We start from the raw sequence: 22848 nt of genomic DNA, 5'->3' as shown, positions 1-22848 counted from the left end.
TGTACGGTATGTAATGTTAAAGATCAAATCCAAAAACACTGATTATAAACATTGTGCCAACCACCTGGCAAAAGTATGGCAAGCAGATACAGCGTGCTGTGTATGGTACACTTTTAATGTATGCAGTGCGTGCTTACCATACTTCTGCCAGGCAGCCAGCAGAATGTTTATAATCGGCGTCTTTAGATTTGGTCTTTCACATTACATTCGACAACCAGACCATTTGTGACATAACTTTAGCACTAGTTAGTAACCAGAAGATGTTCAACAAACGATGACAGTCATAACCTAATAAGTCTGTAATAGACAGCTGAGGTGGTTTTCATTAATTATTGACATTAGTGTCGGCTGTGGAGCTCAACATGATCAAGATTATTTACTGGTTATAACACTAGCACCACAAACTACCAGAGTATGTACATTAAATTCCATATAGATAACTTGGCCATAGACAACTCTTTCTACTCCGGTGAAGACTATTGTAACAGAAACACTTAAATATACTGTTTTACATTAATTTAGTCAGAATTAGCACTGTAAAACAGTAATGTAGTGTTACTTCCCATTTCTGAAATAAAATAAAATAAATGTACATCTTTGAGTTCTTCACTCACCCCAGAGACTACTTTCCTTGGAATATAACTAATGTGATGTCCCAGAGACTACATTCTATGGCATATGTGAGTAGCTTAGCTCCAGTCATTATAGAGATCAGCATACCCTAAAAAGTATTGAGGGAGTTTCTGGCAAATAATGTGGAACCAGACTCATTCCACATGTTCCTCCTTCATGAACTAAGACCAAAAAAGGTTGAATAGATAAAAAAAATTGTGTAGTCACAAAGTTATACCAATCATCACCAGTGCACCTTATGAATTGCTGTTCATGTAAATCTCTGCATACTGTTTCACACGGCAAGAGGGGAAACTGATTCTCGGTCATCCTTTACGGCAGGTATAGTATTCTACTGGCGAAAGAAACTTCCTCCACCATGAATACTACTTGCTTTCCTATTTGCAGACAGGCTATTCCTACCCAGTATCTCCTGTCTAGTTACCTTATGTAAGCAGATACATAACTTCATTCAGCTCATGTTTATATAGTGGAGCTATTTTCAGTTTTTTAAATGAATAGTTACTTGCAGTTGTTAAGTGGGCTATTATGTAAAAAAGTTCAACAGCTGGAACTGTCAGCTGTCTTCCACACTGAAGAGCCTGCCCCAAGTTTAACATGCTGTCAGAATGTATTCAATAATGTCAGTTTCATTGTCTCCATAATCACTGACTGGGATACTTTTCACCGAATGAGGGGTGTCAAATGCATCACCCCAATCTCATCTCTCATATAACATGCTGTCAGAACGTATTAAATCATGTCAGTTTCATTGTCTCCATTATCACTGGCTGGAATACTTTTCACAGAATGAGGGATATCAAACGCAGTACCCCAGTCTCGGCTCTCCCAACATCTGAAGAGACCCAAAGGCTTAATTGTCTCCCTCTGCAACAGAGTTGTTCTAGAATTGAATGTGATCGTTTCAGTTCCACCTGACATATAAACACCTACCTTGGAAGATACACTGTTGATCACTCGGTGCAGCCACTTCTCAAATGTCAGCAGTTCCTGAACAGAAGAGATTTATGCAGTCTACTGGTAACACAATTAATGGTGAGAGAAGTGCAGTAACGTTTTGGTCATTATCAAATTCACCAGCAAGTGACTACAAAACAATTCATAACTTCACAATATGCCGTCAGACATAGACAGTTTCAAGTTGCCATATTTAACAGTCCAATTGATTTCCCCCAACACAGCAAAGGTCAATGAGAACGTCACATTTACAAATTATACACTTCTCAACCATTATTTATAGTATTTAATTTACATGAAAGCTACTCTTAACAACTGCAAATAACTTGTCATTTAATAAACAGAAAATAACTCAACTATGTATACATGAGCTCAATTTCCCATTTGTCTGGACAGCTAGCCCCTAGTTTTGGTGTTTTTCTTGTTGTGGGTTGATTTTAAGTGGTCGGTATATTGCAAGATGCCAAGCCATTACTCATTCCTTATAATAACAATTACCTCCTTTCCAAATTTCGCACTTGCCCTAGTATTTTCTCTCGATATTGTGGTTCTGCTATGCAATGCTATGTATTTGACCACTGACTTCTTTCCTGATAGCAGAGAGGCAAGGGCTGTAAGAGAGCTTCTACATTCAAACAACTCACCAAATTCTCAACTCGCAACATATAATAATTAATAGAGCTTTTCAGACAATGTGGTCATACATGACGCTTCAGTTATTGACCAAAACCATAAGTTTGTACTTAACCTGAGATAGTGTAGGTTAGAGTCTATGTAATAACATTCATTTTTCTTTGATGCTCGACCATTGTCATCGGGCCCCTTTCTTCTTCGGAGTCTACAGCACCCCCCTGAAGTGTGACTGCAAAGTGCAAGTGACCTCTCACTGGCTGGTCCCAATTACACACCTGTTATCACTTTCTGTGCTGTGTCCACATTTTTATTTCTCATATCTGCATGTATGTTTCATCAAATCTGGGCAAAGTAGATGCTCTTTACACTTCTACTAATTAAAGCCATCTTTTTCACACTCATGTCTTTCATTGGTCTAGTAAAAGGAAAGTGAGATGTGCTGGCATACTTTATAGCAACAGTTACCACTACAGATTCTCCCACTAAGATGAAAAATGTCATGTGGAATAGCTTACACAACTAAAGACAGTTTGGCGTATTTTATAAGCAATTCATAAATTAATTTCATTTTTAAATTGAGGTCTCATGTGACCTACATTCAGTGTACTCCTTTCAACATCAAACTGATACATACAGTGGTCAACAATTTCCTTACATTAGTCACCATGGCTTAAGACCCAGTTGCTTCCTCATCATGTCAAGATTTCAGTCTTTGTATTTCAGAAAGATAGTTAGTATTGTAAAATTAAAGTTAACAAAACAAGAGGCAGTTTCTCTTTCTCCAAATTTCACATTATATTTGTTTATGATCATTATTTTAATGACATGCTTTTAAAAAAAATGGTTCAAGTCTTTCCTTGGATCCACCTGATCTTAAGTATAGGTTTCCTTTTTCCTAGGTAAACCTACCCTCTCATCCTCCTACCTCTCTACAAATCTGGATACACCCCACCTTCATGTTTACAATCATATGCCTAGTCTATGACCATTTCTAATATTGAAGATTTCTCTTCAGCATGGTGATCTTACCCAAAATCCATATAAAATATCAGTTTCTTACTTCCTTCTTTTCTCTTATCACTCCTAGTTCTCAACTTGTTATTATTTATGTGTTATATAAGTGCTCTGAATAACTTAACTGATATTAGTATGTGACTTTGTAATTTATTAACTTGTACTTCATTCTGTCCTATCCTCCCTCCTGGTTCCCCCCCTCCTCCCCTGTTCAGATGACATTACTAATATAAGCTACAACCATTCAACCTGCTGGAGAAAACTGAATGTCCTATGTTTCTTAGAGTGTCCATGGTTGCGTTCTTTATAGGAAATAATTTTACATATTTTGGCCAACATTCCATTAAGGCAAAAATATATGTTACTTCTCCTCTTCCTATCAATAGTTGTCCAAAAAAATCTTCTGCCATATGATCATGTAGATCTTTCAGTATTATAGGATACATCTTGTACAATATATCGTTGCTATGCTCTTTAACTTTTTGGCATCTCTCACAAGTTCTAATTATTTTTCTTATTTTTTGACGTAAGTCCTTAAAATAATAAAATTTGCTCAGTAGATATGAGCATTCCACAATGTCTGTATCCTTTATATGTGAATTGTATTAATTCATTCACTATGGTTTTTGGAATACATAGCTTCCACTGTGCATTATTATTATGTAACTTTCAAAATAATGTCCCCCCTCTCATTTTCCAAATACATTTATTTTCTACCAACATTGGTGTTTATTCACATTTTTGTAACTTTTCCTTAAAATATACATCTGTTCTTATATTCTGTGCTGTTCTTAATGCTAACTTTCTTACCTAATCATTTGTATAAGTTACTGTCAAGAAGTTAATACTGATATTACTCCTGGTCCTTTAGTTCTTGTTATGTTATTCACACCTAGAGGTATCTGTATCTGGTACTATATTTTCTGCACTCTGTAAAGGGACACCCTTCTCTAACACTACCCTTCTTCAACAAAAGTTATCAATACTATAAATACTTTTATGACATTATTTCAGTCGTTTAACTAAACGAATTTCATATAATTTTGCATATGATGTATTATATTTCAGGCTAAAAAGAAATTACTTTATTTTCTTTGTTACAGTCAATATGTACTGACTCTGTATGTACAGCTAAAATTACAAAATTGCCTTTTTTTCAGAAACATTCAAAATTACGAAATATTCAATACATTTAAAATTCCTAGTATTAATTGCACAATCTTTTCTGGATTCGCTTATAAAATAATAATAGAAATTAATAGAAAGTCATTTGTCAACAAAATTTGTAGAATCTTTGTAATATTGTTGGTGCCACGGAGTGAAGTAGTAGTGGGCATGCTTCTGTTGTGATCGGATGTATTTCTATTTTTGGCAATAACAATGGAAATTTTGATAATGAAGTGGAAATTGTGAAGACAGTATGATACAGAAAAATTTGATTGAATAAAAATATTACAGAAACAGAAGTTATGGAGCAGGCTTACTTTAGCATTATCATGCCATTTGGAACCTACAATGTCAAAAATTTCAGCCTCAAGAATCAACCCCTAGACATGAAGAACTGGAGCCAACTATGAGAAAAGAAGATAAGTAAAAAAGGTTATTGTAAATCACTCAAAGCTTATTGAAAGAGTTAATTTTGAAGTGAGTGAAAATCAACAAATGATGTGAGGGAGAGGAAGATTACAAGTGTGGGCATCATCCAGGATCACTTGACTGATAATGAAGTTTTGTCTGTTGCAGAAGAAGGGACAGTGATTTGTGTCATTTGCAGTTTATATATAAATGAATTTCTGATCATGTGAAGATAGAAGACCGAGGACTGCCCAACAAAGCCGTATCAACAGTGACGAGGTACTACCAACAATGACAGATTGGATCAAATAAAAGAGGACTTTACAGCTATGATGAGCGACATCAAAAAGAAAAGATAAGTACAAACTACTTGTGAAATTAATTTGCTTGTAGACTCATGTGCTTCTTAATAAAATGAATAGAGACGATGGCAGGTGTGATGTAGAAGTGCAAGCTGCAGAACCTAGCCAGTACTTGTTTAAACCGAGTGAAAGCATAGTCAGCAAAGAAACACTAAAAACTGATATTTTGCAATTGATTTTGGCAAAAGTAGAGGAAATGAAGACAGATATCAATAGAAAATTTAGTGCACTTAATGATCAGTTAACTAAAAAATTTACTTCATCACAAGGTCAATTAAATGACCTGAAAACTGAAAAAATAATAAAATGGATACGGTACAACATCAAATATACTATCTTAGTAATCAGATTTCAGAGCTAAAAAGTGGGTTGTTAGGAGGGTTAAAAAGTATGAATGAAAAAGTTGACGTCTTAGAAAATAAATTTATTGTTTTGGAAAATGAGTTCATTGTCAAATCTGCCAGACAGTCAAAGAGTATTAATGATGTCAGAGTTGAACGGAAGGCCATGGTGGAAAACAATGGAACAAAACTTCAGTAGTTTAGATCAAAAAATTTTAATTGTTGAAAATAATATGCAAACTAATGTAAATGTTTTAGATAAAAAAATTTCAGCAGTTCAGGAAAATTGCATTCACAAAAATCTGTATTCAAACAATGGTATTGCTTGGTCCAACATTCGTATCAAAAGTTTTCCGTCAGACTATTTACATCCAGTGGATTTTCTGCACCATTGTAAAGATAGGTTTGTGTAAGGTATGACTGACAATCAAAAAATTAAATTTGTTAAAAGATGTCTTGAAGGCAAAGCTCTATCTTGGGTAAATTTAAATTTTAGTCAGTGGGAAACATATCAAAGTTTCAAAAAAAGTTTTTTAAATAAATTTTGTTTGGAAGCAGAACAGGGAAGAATTAAAAGTGAATTTCTGAATGGTTGATTATAGGAATAGAGTTTTGTAAGAACCAACTTAAGAAATTAACACATCTTGATAAACCATTTGATGAAATGACATTTATTGATGCACTTAAAAGGAGATTACCAGAACAATTGCAGTGGGATTTAGTACTTGGACCTGACAATTGTCTTGAACAATTTTTATGACATCTTGACAGGCTGGATAGGGCAGTAGAAAGAAGAATGTACCATAATAATAAAAATGATAGAAATCAAAATGGGAATAACTACAGAAACAGAGATAATGGTAACTTCTATCATGATCAAAACGTTAATAGAGACAGAAATTTTGAACATCAGCAGAAAAGGAGTAACATAATAATCAAAATGATAGAAACCACAATGGGAATAACTACAGAAACAGAGATAATGGTAACTTCAGTCATGATCAAAATGTTAATAGAGACGGAAATTTTGAACATCAACAGAAAAGGAGTAATGGGGATAACCATGGGCAATTTAATAAGAGAAGCAATCATAGAGGTAACTACTCAGAAAATGGCAGTCCACCTCAATGAAGATCTACAGTTTTGGGATGAGGAAACACAACAAGCACAGGACCCCCAATTTACACTTCCAATTTGACAATAATAACAGTGGTAATAGTATGGCACAGGGATATGAAGTTGAACAGGAGTATCAGATTTCTCATTTATGTATTGATCAAAAGTTTTGAGATACTATGTTTAAGTATAATGAGTTAGGTGCTAATTGTAGACCAGAATGTAAGAGTAATGAGAATTTTGAGGTAGTATGTACTAATGATTTCATCTCTTAGTCAGAAAACAGTGCTATTGATGTGTGCAAATCAGGTGATGACTGTAATGGATCTGAATTAGGTGATATTTTTGATGTAGATGTGAATAAGAGCTGTGAAATAATTGATGTTGGTAAGTCTGAGACTGGTAACTTATTGCAGAAGTATGTAGGTGAGGTAAATGACTTTGATGGAGACTTGTGTTGTTAATGATGTTGTTGATGAAGTAATTCTGGAATAATATGATGATGATGAGTATCAGGTATTTGTGGAATTTAATAATAATGAAGTTTCAGAGTTATTTGCGAATGATATTGACAATACATATAAGGAATGATATTGACAATACATGTAAGGTAAGTGATGTATGAGATGATGTAAGTGAGAGTCATGGAATAGCAGTCCAGCCAAAGCAGTTTTTCATTAATGTCATGCAGAGTAATGATCCAACAGTAGAGGTGAGTTACCTGTAAGCCTAGAGGAAAACATTAAAACTTTTCAAAACTTGTTTGGGACCATATTGATGATGACATAGATAAATGTGCATTCTGTAATAAGTTAGTTGTGGTTAGTCAAAATTTGTATCCAAATTGGTGGAATGAAGTGGAAGAAGATCTAAGTAGGAAGTGTAATTTTGAAGGTAATATATTTTGGGTTCCTTCTGTAATAAGTGATGTCAGTTGTGCTATGGATTCCATTCATTTTGTTCAATCTTTACCTTACAACAAGAGTAACCAAAATAGTGCTATAACACCAGTAAAGTTGATAAAACCCTGTAAAGAAACTGTGGATGTAGCATTTGATGAAATGGAAAGTGATCTTTTACATGAAGTGTCTAATAACAGAGATGATGTTTCAGATTCTGGGTGTTCTTACATTAAGATAAAGACTGATCAGTGGGAAGGGAACTGTTTGAATGATACAGGCAGCCCAGTTTGTGGTATATCTGAACAATTTAGAGACAAGATTAAGAACAGTAAGAATTTTGTGGAAATGCCCGTTGCAGGTGTAAAGATAAGAGGAGCTACATGTAAGCAAAGCAAATTGGTAAAATCTCAGGTACTTTTAACATTTTGCATAGAAGACAAAACCTTTGAACATGGATGCTTAGTGAGCCCTAGTCTGGAAGAAAATATAATTTTCGGTATGGATTGGACAGTGAAAGTTGAGGCTTGTTTTGGATGGAGTGCTAAATAATTGTTTATTTTGGAACCTAAAAGTAATACTTATGTGAAAACTAATTTCTGTATTTTGAACTGTGGGAAAAGTTGTAAGTATTTGCAAAACATAGTGAACCAAAGTGAGTACCAGGTGTTTGATAATGATGTAGATTTGGATGAGACTGAGGATCAAGATTCTGAAAGTGTAGTAGATTCTAAAGTAAGGGAAGCTACAACTCTTAATGACCTACAAAAGGAACAACTTAGGAATTTGTTATTGGATTTTGGAAATGTGTTTAGAGAAAAACCAGGGAAAGTGAAAGGCTATCAGTGCTTGCTTTATTTTAGAGATCATCAACCTTTTTTCTCAAGCCATATAATATACTATTTTCAAAAAGGAAAGATCTATAGAAAGAAATTCAGAAAATGGAAACATGGGGCGTAATTGAGAGAAGCAGGAGTGCTTACAATAATCCTTTAGTTGTGGTAAGTAAGAGAAATGGTGGAATGAGAAATGTTCTGGACTCTAGACATCTTAATAAATATCTTATCAGAGAAAATGACCATCCTGAGAACATGGATAAGCTGTTACACAAATTCAGTTATGTAAAATACATGACTAGTTTGGACTTGACCTCTGGATTTCACCAGATCCAACTTGAAATTAATTCTAGAAAGTATACAGCATTTTTGTATGGAGGTAAGTGTGGTACCATTTGGGCTAAATGTATCTGTAGCTGAATTCATGAGAGTTCTGGATTATGTCTTGGGAACTGAAGGGAGTCTAAAATAAATAGTGTATGTTGATGGCATTCTGGTCACTGAAAAGACTTGGGAACAACATTTGGATCTGTTAAGAGATGTGTTTTCAAAGTTAGGATCAAGAGGTATGACTTTGAAAATAGGTAAGTGTAAATTTGGTGTGGAAGAAGTTAAAGTTTTAGGACACATTATATCAAAGAAAGGAATTGCACCTGATATAGAGAAACTTGATGCTATTTCTAATTTTCCTACGTCTCACAACAAAAAATAACTTAAACAATTTTTTGGGCTAACTGGATTTTATAGAAAATTTTGTAGCAGCCAAGCTTTGAATGCTCCATGATTGTGTGAACTTTTGAAGAAGAATACCATTTGGAATTTGAATTAGGAGTGTCAGGATGCTTTCGATGAGATCAAAGGACAGTTGTGTCAAATTCAGATGTTGTTCAGACCAGATTTGTCTCTTCCTTTTTGTATTATGACAGACAGCAGTGACGTTGGTTTGGATGCTCATTTATTTCAGGAGGTTGAAGTTGATGGCGTTATTGAACACAGATCTCTTGCATTTGCTAGAAAAGTATTGCAGAAATGTGAAAAGACATACACTGTAACTGAGAAAGAACTTTTGGGTCTACACTGGGCATGCAACAAGTTTAAAAATTATCTACTAGATCACAAAGTCATCATCTATACTGATCACAAAGCATTATGTTATCTTCAGGTGTGTAAGCTGTACCATAACAGAATTACTTGTTGGGCCTTATTTTTACAGCAGTTCAATTATGAAATCAGATACATTAAGGGCACAGATAGTGTTGCTGCTGATGCTTTGTCTAGGCTACCTTTAGGGAGCAAATCACCTAACAGCTTTGGAGAAGGAGAGAAAGAGCTTAAAATAATGTACATGAGGGGTGTGAAAGAGGAAAAAGAGATGTTGAAAATTTGCAAAGACCTCCACAGGTATCAAAATCATGATAAGAATTGGATATTGGTTGAAAGCATGCTGGATAAGCAAGGAGGAGAAGAGACAGAACAGTATTATAAAGTACACAAGGGTATTTTATTCAGGAGACATAAGACTGACTCAGGGGATTGGAAACTATGTTTGTCAGAACATAAGACTGACTCAGGGGATTGGAAACTATGTTTGTCAGAACAATGTGTTGATACTTTAATTACTTACACACATGAGAATTTTGGTCATTGTGGATCAACCAAATGCACACAAAAGATTCAGGAAGACATCTATTTTTATAACATAGGAAGGAGAGTCAAGAAGAAGAGTGTCAGCTGTGACAGATGTCAAAGAGTGAAGGTAAGTAACCAAACAAGGAGAGGCCACACGCAAAACATACTGCCTAATAGTAACCTAGATCTCATGTCTGCGGATGTTTATGGACTTTTGCTAAGTCTAAGAATTGATTTTGTTTCGTTTTTGTGGTGGTTGATGTATTTCTGAAGTTCATAAAGCAGTTTCCTCTTAAGAAAGCTTGCAGTAAGCAAATCCTCTCTAAGTTCAAAAACACATATTTTCATTTTCCTAAAACAATTTTATGTGATAATGGTTCTCAATTTACATCACAAGCTTGGAAAGATTTTGTTGATCATGCAAAAATAAGGCATATTCTAACCTCATTGTATCATTCTTCGAGTAACCCTGCAGGGAGATGTATGAGAGAGATTGGAAGACTCTTTTAGAACATATTGTAGTAAGAATCATACCAGTTGGATAAATTATGTCAGTGACTTTGAGGATATTACGAGCTACATTCTTCAACAGGTTTTTCACCATCTGAAATTATGTTTAATTGCAAACTAGCTAACCCTATTTCTGAGAATGTTGAGCTTCCACCACATAAAATTCTATCACCACAAGAGAGGGAAGAGTGTGTTAGGGAGATGATGTAAAAACACGGGGATAGGAGAAGCAGAGACATGATGGTAAAGGCAGATTTTCTAAGTTTTCAGTAGTAGATCTTGTGTTGGATTAGATTAGATTAATACTTGTTCCATAGATCATGAATATGACACTTCGTAATGATGTGGAACATGTCAGGTTAATAAAAGATGTCTGTACAAGATATTACATTACACAAAATATTAAATGACACTAATGTTTAAGTTGGTTTTTTTCCCCTCCCTTAATTTATATCTAAAAATTCAGCCAATTAGTAGAAGGAGTTGCCATCTAGAAATTCTTTTAATTTATTTTTAAATGTTGGTTGGCTATCTGTCAGTCTTTTGATGCTGTTTGGTAGGTGACCAAAGACTTTTGTGGCAGCATAATTTACCAATGGTTAAAGCAAAAAAGAAATCTAAAGTGTTGACATCTGAATAAAGAAATTTTGCGATATTTATATTGGACCATTCAAAATTCTCAAAAATCCACACCCAAATTCAAACAGGCTTGCGTATCCTAAATCTAAGAAGTTGTTTGGATTATGCAAAATGACTGAAATGGAAGAGTATAGACATGATCCATAAGTATCTAAAATTATTATTATTATTATTATTATTATTTTTTCCCATTGTCATGACTGTAGTATGTAAGATGATATGATTCCCAAAGTTCTGTCTTATCTATTGACTGAGTTAAAATCTATGATACACTATATAATTATGTTTTGTAATAGATTTGTGCTTTAGAATTCGATACATGTAAGCCATGAGACTAAATGAGTAGATCCTTTTGCAATTTTCAAATGGGACAATGTTCATTATTTGTACTATAAAAATTAGGAATAGTATCTTAGGATATCTGTGTGTACCATCTTGTTAGTTCATTTTTTTCGTTGTACACTTATTAATCTTATCTGACGTAAATCCTACATAATTGTTTTTGCAATATAAATAGGGAGAGCATATACCATGTGATGTGAAGGAGGTATTTGTCAGTATATTTAGTGCACAAAACAATGTTTCAGGATTTGGTGTGAATGCTTCACAGGAAGTTACTTGTACATTGGACTGTGTGATGAAACTGAGAGATGTGGGTCGATCCATTTCCCACTGTATGGTGGTACTCTGCTGGATCAGTCAACTTACAAGAGATCATAGATGCTGGGTAATGTATTCAAGCATCTGTAAACTACATCAGTGTTATGACTGAGATTTGTAAATTGTCAGCCAAGACTGCCAAAGACAGTTATTTCATATAAATATATGATTTTTCAAGAAGGGGGATTGGTTTCCCAATACATTATGTAACTTTAAACCAGCATGTATTTTTTTCATCAATTGTAAATGAATCTTCTAGGTCTTAATGTATGCAGGTTATTTATGGATTCTTCCATCACTTCTTGATAGAACATTTCCATATTAAAATATAAATGTCATGTGACCAGGGCCTCCCGTCGGGTAGACCGTTCGCCGGGTGCAAGTCTTTCAATTTGATGCCACTTCGGTGACTTGCTCGTCAATGGGTATAAAATGATGATGATTAGGACAACTGAGGGTTGAATAACACTTAGGCAGTTTTTTGTCCTGCTGATTTTTATTTATATGAACTAGTTTTCGGGTTATTAGGCCACCTTCAGATAACAACTGACTATTGTTTACAAGGAGCTTGTGTTATTATGAACCAAACATTCTGTAACAAGATACATCACACTTACATACAATCATTAGTTGTGGTATTGTATTTGGAATTGTCAAATGGGTCTTTTGACTTTTTGTTCTGTAAAACTGTTCTTTAACATAATAAATCACATTTTTTGGTTTGTCAGCACCATGTATGACAACAATTAGAATTATTTAGAATACACATTATCACAAAATTACAATTTTGGTATTTTTTGTGAACAGTTGCACTGGACACTAATTGTTGGTTGTACAACAGCAATGTTTTCTCTGGGGGTTAAATTTTGTTATTAGAAAAATTATGTGTTAATAAATACCAAATATTACATTGTTACAGTTAGGAATTTAAACACATAAGGAATATTACATTATATTGGGTTGTGAATTTGTTTACTATTGGGACACTTTGTGGTTAGTAGCAGGTTTACTGTATTGTGTAAAGTTTAAGAGTGGTGATGTGCTCAGTTGCAATTGGTCATTTAGAACCAGCTGGGGATTTAGGGCTAAGTGTTTGTTAATTTCAAGTGATTCTAGAAGGCTGAGTTTTCTGCCTTTGTTGGCTGTATGCAGCACTTCTGTGAGTGTTAGATATTTGTGGCCTTCTTTGAGCACATGTTCAGCAAAGGTGGAGTCTGATTTATTTAATCTCCAGCTGCATTCATGTTCAGTCAGCCTTGTTGATATGACACGGCACGTTTGACCAATGTACAGTTTATTGCAGTCAGTGCAGGTTATTTTGTAGACCCCACTGTTGCTTAGTTGATCTGTTTTGTCCTTGAATAGGAGACTAGCTGTAGTGCCTCTTACATAAAATTATGTTTTATAGTTTTGGGATTTCAGTGTTTTGGCTAGTTTGTATGATAGCTTATCTAAATATGGAATAGTACACCAGATGGTTTTTGGTGTGGTTGTTATTGCAGAGGGGGCATAAATGTAGGGCAAGATTATCCTTCTTTGTTTCTTGTGCAGGATTTTGTTAACTAATTCAGGGTTATAGCCATTGTTATATGCAATACATTTAATGGTGTCTACTTCTGTTAGGAAATTTTGTTTTGACATTGGTATGGATGTGAGACGATGGAAGGCTTCATGTTTGTGTGTTATTGGGTGTTGTGAACATGAGGGTATTACTGTGTCAGTTGTTGTGGGTTTTCTGTAAATTTTGAAGGTATGTGTATTTTTGGTGATATCTATGTTAAGGTCTAAAAAGTTAATGGATTTTTCACCAGAATTGTATGTTTTTGTGTTGTGAATTTAGATTTTCTAGGAATGTGTTCAGCTGTTTGTTGGTAGCTGTCCACATACACAGTACATCATCTACATATCTGTACTAGTATTTAATATTATTATTGAGGGGTTCATTTTCAAGGAACTGTTTTTTGATATTATCCATGAATATTTCAGCTAAGAGGGGACTGAGAGGGGACCCCATTGCCAATCCTTCTAGCTGTTTGCAAAGGGTACCTTCAAATTGGAAATAATTTTGTTTCAGACATGTTTGGGTGGCAAAATTTTTGTCTTCTACTTGTACTGGGTTGACACCTGCTCTGTATAATAGTTCTGTCAGAATATCAAGGCATTATTGTGTAGGAATGTTTGTAAATAAGCTGCTTACATCAAAGGATACTAGTTTTGCACTACTTGGTATTGGAGGGTCTTTAATTTTGTTGACAAGGTCCACTGAGTTTACAATTCCAAATTTGAATTTTGTTTTGGTTTTGATACAAGAATGTAATTCTTTGGCAATTTTGTAGTTTGGTGGAGTGTAGGTTGGGACAAGTGGTCTTAGAGGATGGTCTTTTTGTGTAGTTTAGGGAGTCCACACAGTTTAGGAGCTGTTGGATACGTGTTGATCAAATATTTAGCTTCATAATTGTGTATTATACTTTTGCAGGACTTGGTTAAGTTTTTAACTTCATTATTAAAGGTTTTTGTGGGGTCTTTGTTAAGTACAATTGCAACTGAGCACATCACCACTCTTAAACTTTTCACAGTACAGTAAACCTGCTACTAACCACAAAGTGTACCAGTGGTAAACAAATTCACACCCCAAAATAATGTAATATATTATATGTGTTTACATTCCTAACTGTAACTCAACTGTAACAATGTAATATTTGGTATTTATTAATGCACAATTTTTCTAATAACAAAATGTAACCCCCAGAGAAAACATCGCTGTTGTATGACCGACAATTAGTGTCCAGTGCAACTGCTCACAAAAAATACCAAAAATTGTAATTTTGTAACAATGTGTGTTCTAAATAATTCTAACCGTTGTCATATATGGTACTGACAAACCATAAAATTTTATTTATTATGTTAAAGAACAGTCTTACAATACAAAAAGTAAAAAGACCCAATTGACAATTCCAAAGACAATACCACAACTAAAGATCATATGTAAGTGCGTTGTATCTTAGTCCAGGATGTTTGGTTCATAATAATACAAGTTCCTTGTAAACAATAACCAGTAGTTATCTGAAGATGGCCTAATAAGCCGAAAACTAGTTCATACAAATAAAAATCAGTAGAACAAAAAACTGCCTAAGTCTTATTCAACCCTCAGTATGCAGGTTAGTTTGTATGGACAGTTAGCAAATAGTGTGGAAGACATTCACTAGAATAGACAATATAACTAGATGTATACATGTCTGCTTTCATACACTGATTTAGATCCTCAAGCTACTTGATATGCCATCATTCAAAGCTATTTATGACTCTTTATCTGTATTTATCCTGAATACTGCAATATTGTATCTGATTGGGACTTGAGTTGTGGGCAAACTCAAGTTCAACTCTGTTTTGGGTACCCCTGTTCATCACGACTGTATGTGTACTCAGGGAGAGCGTACGACTATTGATTGAGGCTAGATGCTTCTTACAATTACTCTTTGCATATAATTGAACTTATTGATATAATTATGAACTTTATTCATTCTGTTGTGTCAAAACATTTTTTGCTGGTTTGTACCAGGTGTGGTTTGGATTCATGTGTCGATCCCCACATCCTAAGTTTAGGCCCTGATATTTTTTCATTATTTTTTCATGAGCCAACATATCCTTAAATATTCTTATTTATGTGGATGATTGATTTTGTGCTATATTCCTGCTCCTGGGTGAACATATTCTTCTGGTCTACCCATCGTGAGTTTTTCGAGTTGGTTCACTTGTTGTACACTTAGGCTCTGAACTTTTTCTCTATTCTTTCAAAGATTTTGAAGGTGTGATTGTATGGATGTAAACTTACAATTTGTAATTATAGTAATTTATATTGTCTCTCTGTCTGTTTCTATAGTTTAGTATTGCAATAGTGTAATTTTGACTTTGTATTATTGGTCTTGTGACAATATGTTCCACAGATCTGAAAATCTGAATACCATACCCTGATATATGTATAGCTTATATCTCATAGTGTATTTTTCTTTTGTTTTCTGTAATATATATCAGATACTTCTGTACGTTTGTATTCTATTTTTTGGCATCATTTTGTACACCATTTGGTAAACCTTATTGTCTGTCACAAGATATTGTAAACACATTGTTTCCAAATTTTGTGAGGGGGATATCGTAAAGGGACACTCCTCTAACATTACCTTTCTTCAACAGAAGTTATTTATACCATAAATACTTTCTACCTTTTAAACAGGTTAATATTATCTCAGCTGTTTAACTAAAAGATTTTTGCATGTTTTTATATACAATGTATTATATTTCAGTCTGAAAAGAAATTACTTTATTTTCTTTGTTACAATCAATATGTACTAACTCTGCATGTACAGTTAAAATTACAAAATTATCTTTTTTTAGAAACATTTGAAATTATGAAATATACAGCACACTTAAAATTCCTATTATTAATTGCACAATCTGGCACTAGTTATTAAATTTATTTCTGGATTCATATATAAAATAATCATACAAATTAATAGAAAGTCATTTGTCAACAAAATTTTTATACTCTTTGGAATATTGTTGGTGCCATGGAGTGAAGTAGTTTATTTATTAATTATTTATTTTGCAGCTTATGACATACACCTACAGAGTAAGTCCAAGTACATATTTGCTTTCAAAGAGATAGAGGGGCTGGCCAGTACTTACCTCAGCTCAGTACAGCTGATAGATACACAAAAAACAGAACCGAAAATTTATGTTCCTAGCTTTCAGAACAAATGTTCCTTCATCAGGGAGGAGAGAGGGGAAAGAAAGGGAAAGTGGATTCAGTTACTCACAACCCAGGTTATGAAGCAACAGGGAAAGGAAAACAGGGAGGGTAGCAAGGATGGAGGCATGTTTGTCAGAGGGAAGCCAAAGATATTCTACTGTAAGTACTGTGCCAGCTTCAAACCAAAGAGGATGCATACAGAAGTAAAGAGGTATATAGTATAAAGATAAACACAACTATGTAGGATGAAAAGATGCGTGAATGGCTAAAGAGGAAAGGGAAAGAGGAGAAGACTGAAGAGTTAATGGGAGTGAGGTTGTTTAACGTAGGTTCAGTCCAGGGGGATGGCGGGATGAAAGGATGTGTTGGAGTGCAAGTTCCCATCTCCGCAGTTCAGAAGGACTGGTGTTGGGTGGGAAAAGCCAAATGGCACATACGGTGTAGCAGGTTCCTAGGTCCCTAGAATTATGCTGGAGGGCATGCTCCGCTACTGGGTATTGGACATCCCCTAGGCGGACAGTTCGTCTGTGTCCGTTCATGCGCTCAGCCAGTTTAGTTGTTGTCATACCGATGTAAAAGGCTGTGCAGCTGATGTAAAAGGCTGTGCAGTGCAGGCATGTCAGCTGATAAATGACGTATGTAGTTTCACACGTGGCCCTGCCTTGATTGTGTATGTTTTACCAGTAACGGGGCTGGAGTAGGTGGTTGTGGGGGGGATGCATGGGGCAGGTTTTGCAGCGGGGTCGGTTACAGGGGTAGGAACTGCTGGGTAGAGAGGGTAGTCTGGGAATATTGTAGGGTTTAACAAGGATGTTACGGAGGTTAGGGGGGCGACGAAAGGCAACTCTGGGAGGTGTGGGGAGAATTTTGTCAAGGGATGATCTAATTTCAGGGGTTGACTTGAGAAAGTCATATCCCTGGTGGAGTAATTTGTTGATGTATTCAAGGCCAGGATAATATTGGGTGACAAGGGGGATGCTTCTGTGTGGTCTGGGGGTAGGAACATTGTTGTTGGACGGGGAGGAATGTATTGCTCGGGAGATCTGTTTGTGGACAAGGTCTGCAGGATAGTTGTGGGAGAGGAAAGCACTTTGATAGCTGCCATCCATTCCACATCAAACGCTCCCTTCCCTACAGCCTAGGTATTCGTGGCAAACATATCTGCTCCAGTGATGAATCCCTCAAGAATTACACCAATAACCTGACCAGTGCTTTCCTTTCCCGCAACTATCCTGCAGACCTTGTCCACAAACAGATCTCCCGAGCAATACATTCCTCCCCATCCAACAACAATGTTCCTACCCCCAGACCACACAGAAGCATTCCCCTTGTCACCCAATATTATCCTGGCCTTGAATACATCAACAAATTACTCCACCAGGGATATGACTTTCTCAAGTCAACCCCTGAAATTAGATCATCCCTTGACAAAATTCTCCCCACACCTCCCAGAGTTGCCTTTCGTCGCCCCCCTAACCTCCGTAACATCCTTGTTAAACCCTACAGTATTCCCAGACTACCTTCTCTACCCAGCAGTTCCTACCCCTGTAACTGACCCCGCTGCAAAACCTGCCCCATGCATCCCCCCACAACCACCTACTCCAGCCCCGCTACTGGTAAAACATACACAATTCAAGGCAGGGCCACGTTTGAAACTACACACGTCATTTATCAGCTGACATGCCTGCACTCACAGCCTTTTACATCGGTATGACAACAACTAAACTGGCTGAGCACATGAACGGACACAGACGAACTGTCCGCCTTGGAGATGCCCAATACCCAGTAGCGGAGTATGCCCTCCAGCATAATTCTAGGGACCTAGGAACCTGCTACACCGTATGTGCCATTTGGCTTCTCCCACCCAACACCAGTCCTTCTGAACTGCGGAGATGGGAATTTGCACTCCAACATATCCTTTCATCCCGCCATCCCCCTGGACTGAACCTACGTTAAACAACCTCACTCCCATTTACTCTTCAGTCTTCTCCTCTTTCCCTTTCCTCTTTAGCCATTCACGCATCTTTTCATCCTACATAGTTGTGTTTATCTTTATACTATATACCTCTTTACTTCTGTATGCATCCTCTTTGGTTTGAAGCTGGCACAGTACTTACAGTAGAATATCTTTGGCTTCCCTCTGACAAACATGTCTCCATCCTTGCTACCCTCCCTATTTTCCTTTCCCTGTTGCTTCATAACCTGGGTTGTGAGTAACTGAATCCACTTTCCCTTCTTCCCTTTCTTTCCCCTCTCTCCTCCCTGATGAAGGAACATTTGTTCCGAAAGCTAGGAAAGTAAATTTTCGGTTCTGTTTTTTGTGTATCTATTGGCTGTACTGAGCTGAGGTAAGTACTGGCCAGCCCCTCTATCTCTTTCTTAGTATTTGTTTCACATCTTTATATGAGATTTTCCATTAATCATTTACATATTTGCTTTGTCAGTTTTCCAATAAAATATATTACTTTTACTGATTCTAACTATAGTTTTGCTAAGATGCCTAATAAATTTTAGCCCCAACATTTCTGGAAATTTACATCATAGTTACAAAATTTTAGATACTGTAAACTGAACGGATTTTGTGAGGCATACACAATCTATGTACCTAAATTACAGAATATTTCATTGCAATAATTCTATACTATGTGTCAAATAATTCTATACTCTGGGTCCATCATTTTATATATACATCATATAATAACATAGAATAACATATTCTAGATCCCATTTTGTTTACATTTATAAAAAAATTAATAGCAATAATACTGTACCAAACAAAATATTTATAAAACAATGCTGTTAAGAAGTTAACACATTTTACTTTTTCTTTTTCTTTATACCTTTGTACATTTTTTTAGTGTACTATGCCTGTTTACTTCAATTATTTTCGTTTGAAAGAAATTCTCTGACTGAATATAAAGGGGTTTCTAATAGCAGTTGTTTGATTGAGTGTTTAAACTTATCCTTCGATTTGGCATTAGCGATGTGTGTTGTACAACTCTACTGCCATGTAACCACTGCTTCTCTCATACTGAGTTGTGTTATGCTGCAGAATTCTTAATTTCTTGGTGTTTCTGGTATGGTGGTGGTGTACATCCTCATTTTTGTTGAATTTATCTTTATGATCCCAAGCAAGGAGCAGAATTTTGTATATGTACAAGCTGTAGAAGGTTAGAATCTCATATTTTTTGAAAAGAGGCTTGCAACTATCTCTTGTCCTTTTGTTTCCTATTATTCTAATGGCTCTCTTTTGTAATTTGAATATTTTAGTTGCCTAGTAGAATAGCCCCAGATTTCTATACCATAGCTTGTTATAGCACTGAAGTATGAAAAATACACTATGCACACATCATCTACTGTTATTAGTGGCTTAGCATATTAGAAATATGATCTTTCCATCCTAAACAACTGTTCTCAGCGATCCCTAAAAGTTTAGCACTTTCAACTACTCTTACATCTAGCTCTTGCAAATTTGTCAGTTCACTTGTTTTTCTTTTGTTGTTCCTAAATAAGATTGCATTAGTTTTCTCATAATTGAGAATTAACCTATTCGCTTCAAGCCAGTGGGTGATCATTTCAACTGTTTGATTACTTTTACTTATGGCCCCCTGTAAGCTCAGTTTCACAGCTATACTTGTTGTGTCATCTGCGAAGAGTATCAATTCACGTATATAAGGAAAAGGAGGGGGTCCTAGAAACTACCCTGTGGCACCTCATGTTTTATATCTTGTAATTCTGATAGCTGTTTCCCCTTGATTGTGCGACACTTCCACTGCTTGTTTTCTGTTCTGCAGAAATGACTTTATGCTATCAAGAGCAGTTCCTCTAATTCCATAGTGGTGTAGCTTCATTATTAATATGTGGTGATTGACAAGATCAAAAGCTTTAGATAAGTCACAAAAACACCAGCTGGGATTTGGCCTTGATCTTGGCCTCCAGAGGTTATATTGATAAGTTCAAATGTAGCTGACACTGTAAATTTTTCCTTCTGGAACCCAAACTGTCTACCATTTATGATACAGTTTTTATCAAAAAATGCCATTAACCTAACAAATATTAATCTTTCTAGGATCTTTGACAAAATGGGAAGGAGGCTAACTGGTCTGTAATTATCTGGGCACATGTGAACACCTTTTTTGAATAGTGGTAGTACTCTGGCAATATTCATTCTATCTGGGAAGATTCCTTTTTCAAGACATGAGTTGACTAACTGACAGAGGGGGTTAGCAATTTCCCTAGTAGTTAGCTTCAAAAGTTTATTTGACAGGCCATTTATGTCTGTGGATGCTTTATTTTTTAGTTTCTCTATTATTTTTCTTATCTCTTGTTCAGTTGCCGGATACAGGTAACATGAGTTACTGGGTGACTTTTGTTCATTTTCAATAAGTTTTTGGGCTTGCAGAGCATCACTTTTGTTATCCTGTGTAAGTTGTTGGCAGATGCTGGTAAAATATTGGTTGAAAGTGTTGCTAACGATTATTGGATCTTCTGTTACAACATTATTGATTTTTAGTCTTAAGATTTTATTGTTATGGGAGCTTGTGTAATAACATTTCCATGATACAGTTTTTTGCAACTATTAAAGTTTTATTGTAAATCTTTATATAGGCTCTACAATATTCAACAAAATGAATAGGCCTATCTGGAGCTTTCCAAATTGCATGAAGAAGTTTCAACTTTTTACAGGAAACTAATAGACCTTTTGTTGGCCATGGCAGATTTCCTCACTTGTTCTTTATTGGTTTAGTTTTGGCTGGCAAACACTCTTCAATGATTTTTTAAATAGATATCTAGGAAACTGTTATATTCATCATTAACACTATTAGATAAGTACAATTCTTGATACTTTTCATTTTGTAATTTTATCTTTAGGTCTGTTATGTTAGAACTTCTCGTATCTCTGTAAGGGATAAAGCTGAGTGAATCTAATGTCCCTACTTCTTTTATTATTACTGTCTGTGAGTTGTGATTTGATAAATTCATGTCTTCTTTAAGGCAATGATATCTGCCAGACTGACTATTTGTAATTATGTAATCAATGGCAGTTTGAGTGTTCATACCTATTCTTGTATAGTTTTGAATTGTGTTATGTAAACCATACATTATAAGTAAGCTCTCTAGTTCTGTTTTATATTTTGATTCAGATAGGGAGTCTATATTCAAGTCTCTGCATAAAATTAACTTGTTCTTCCAAAATTGTGATAGCAGTCAATCAAGGTTTTTTTTATGAACACACTGAAATCACCACTGGGAGCTCTGTATAAAGACATTATTATATAGGTTACATTTTTCAGTTAAAATTCTTATACCACTACTAGTGGACATGCTTCTGTTGTGATTAGACATGTTTTTATTTTTGCCAATAAGAATGTAAATTTTGATAATGAAGTGGAAATTGTAAAGACAGTGTGATATAGAAAAATTTGTTGAAATAAAAAAATTACAGAAACAGAAATTATGGAGCAGACTTACACCAGCATTATCATACATTTTGAGCCTACAATGTCAAAAATTTCAGCCTCAAGAATCAACCCCTAGACGTGAAGAACTGGAGCCAACTATGAGAAAAGAAGATAAGTAAAAAAGTTTATTGTAAATCTTACTCCTCTCAAAGCTTATTGAAAGAGTTAATTTTGAAGTGAGTAAAAAATCAACAAATGATGTGAGAGAGGGGAAATTACAACCCTTGGTGTATTTAATTTCTGTTTGGTATCCCTGTAGGAATAATCCCTATGTCATAAATCTGCTGTACTGATGGTCCGAATATATTGCAATCTTAGACCTCCAAATGAATGTATACTCCATACAATAGCTGATATTTCTTTTTCTGTTCTTGTATAATTTAGTTCATGTGTATCAAGACTTCTGCTAACAAACATTACTCCTAATTCAGGACATCATTCACCATGGAATAGTTCACATGTGATACCAAATTCAGAAGCATCAGTTGCTTCCTTCAAGGCTTCAGGCATTACCAGGTGTTGCAAACTTGGTGCATTTACCAATGCCTGCTTAATATTACGGAATGCTTTGGATGCTCCTTCCTCCCATACCCATTTTGTTCTTTGTTTCAGTAATGACAATAATCTGTGATAGTTCATGGGTTGGCCTTGTATATAGTGATGATAGAATCCAGCTAATCCCGGAAATGAGTACAATTGTTTTACATTTCTTGTTCTGTACAGTCTTTGATGGCATCTATTCTTTCATCTTATTCCCTACATCTATATCAAATGTCCTAGAAATTTCAGTTCTTCTCTTCTGAAATTTGATTTTGCTAACTTAATTATGATACCC

The sequence above is a fragment of the Schistocerca piceifrons genome, chromosome 8 (assembly GCF_021461385.2).
Source record: "Schistocerca piceifrons isolate TAMUIC-IGC-003096 chromosome 8, iqSchPice1.1, whole genome shotgun sequence".
Lineage (NCBI taxonomy): Eukaryota > Metazoa > Arthropoda > Insecta > Orthoptera > Acrididae > Schistocerca > Schistocerca piceifrons.
Note: the sequence above shows the minus strand (reverse complement) of the source record.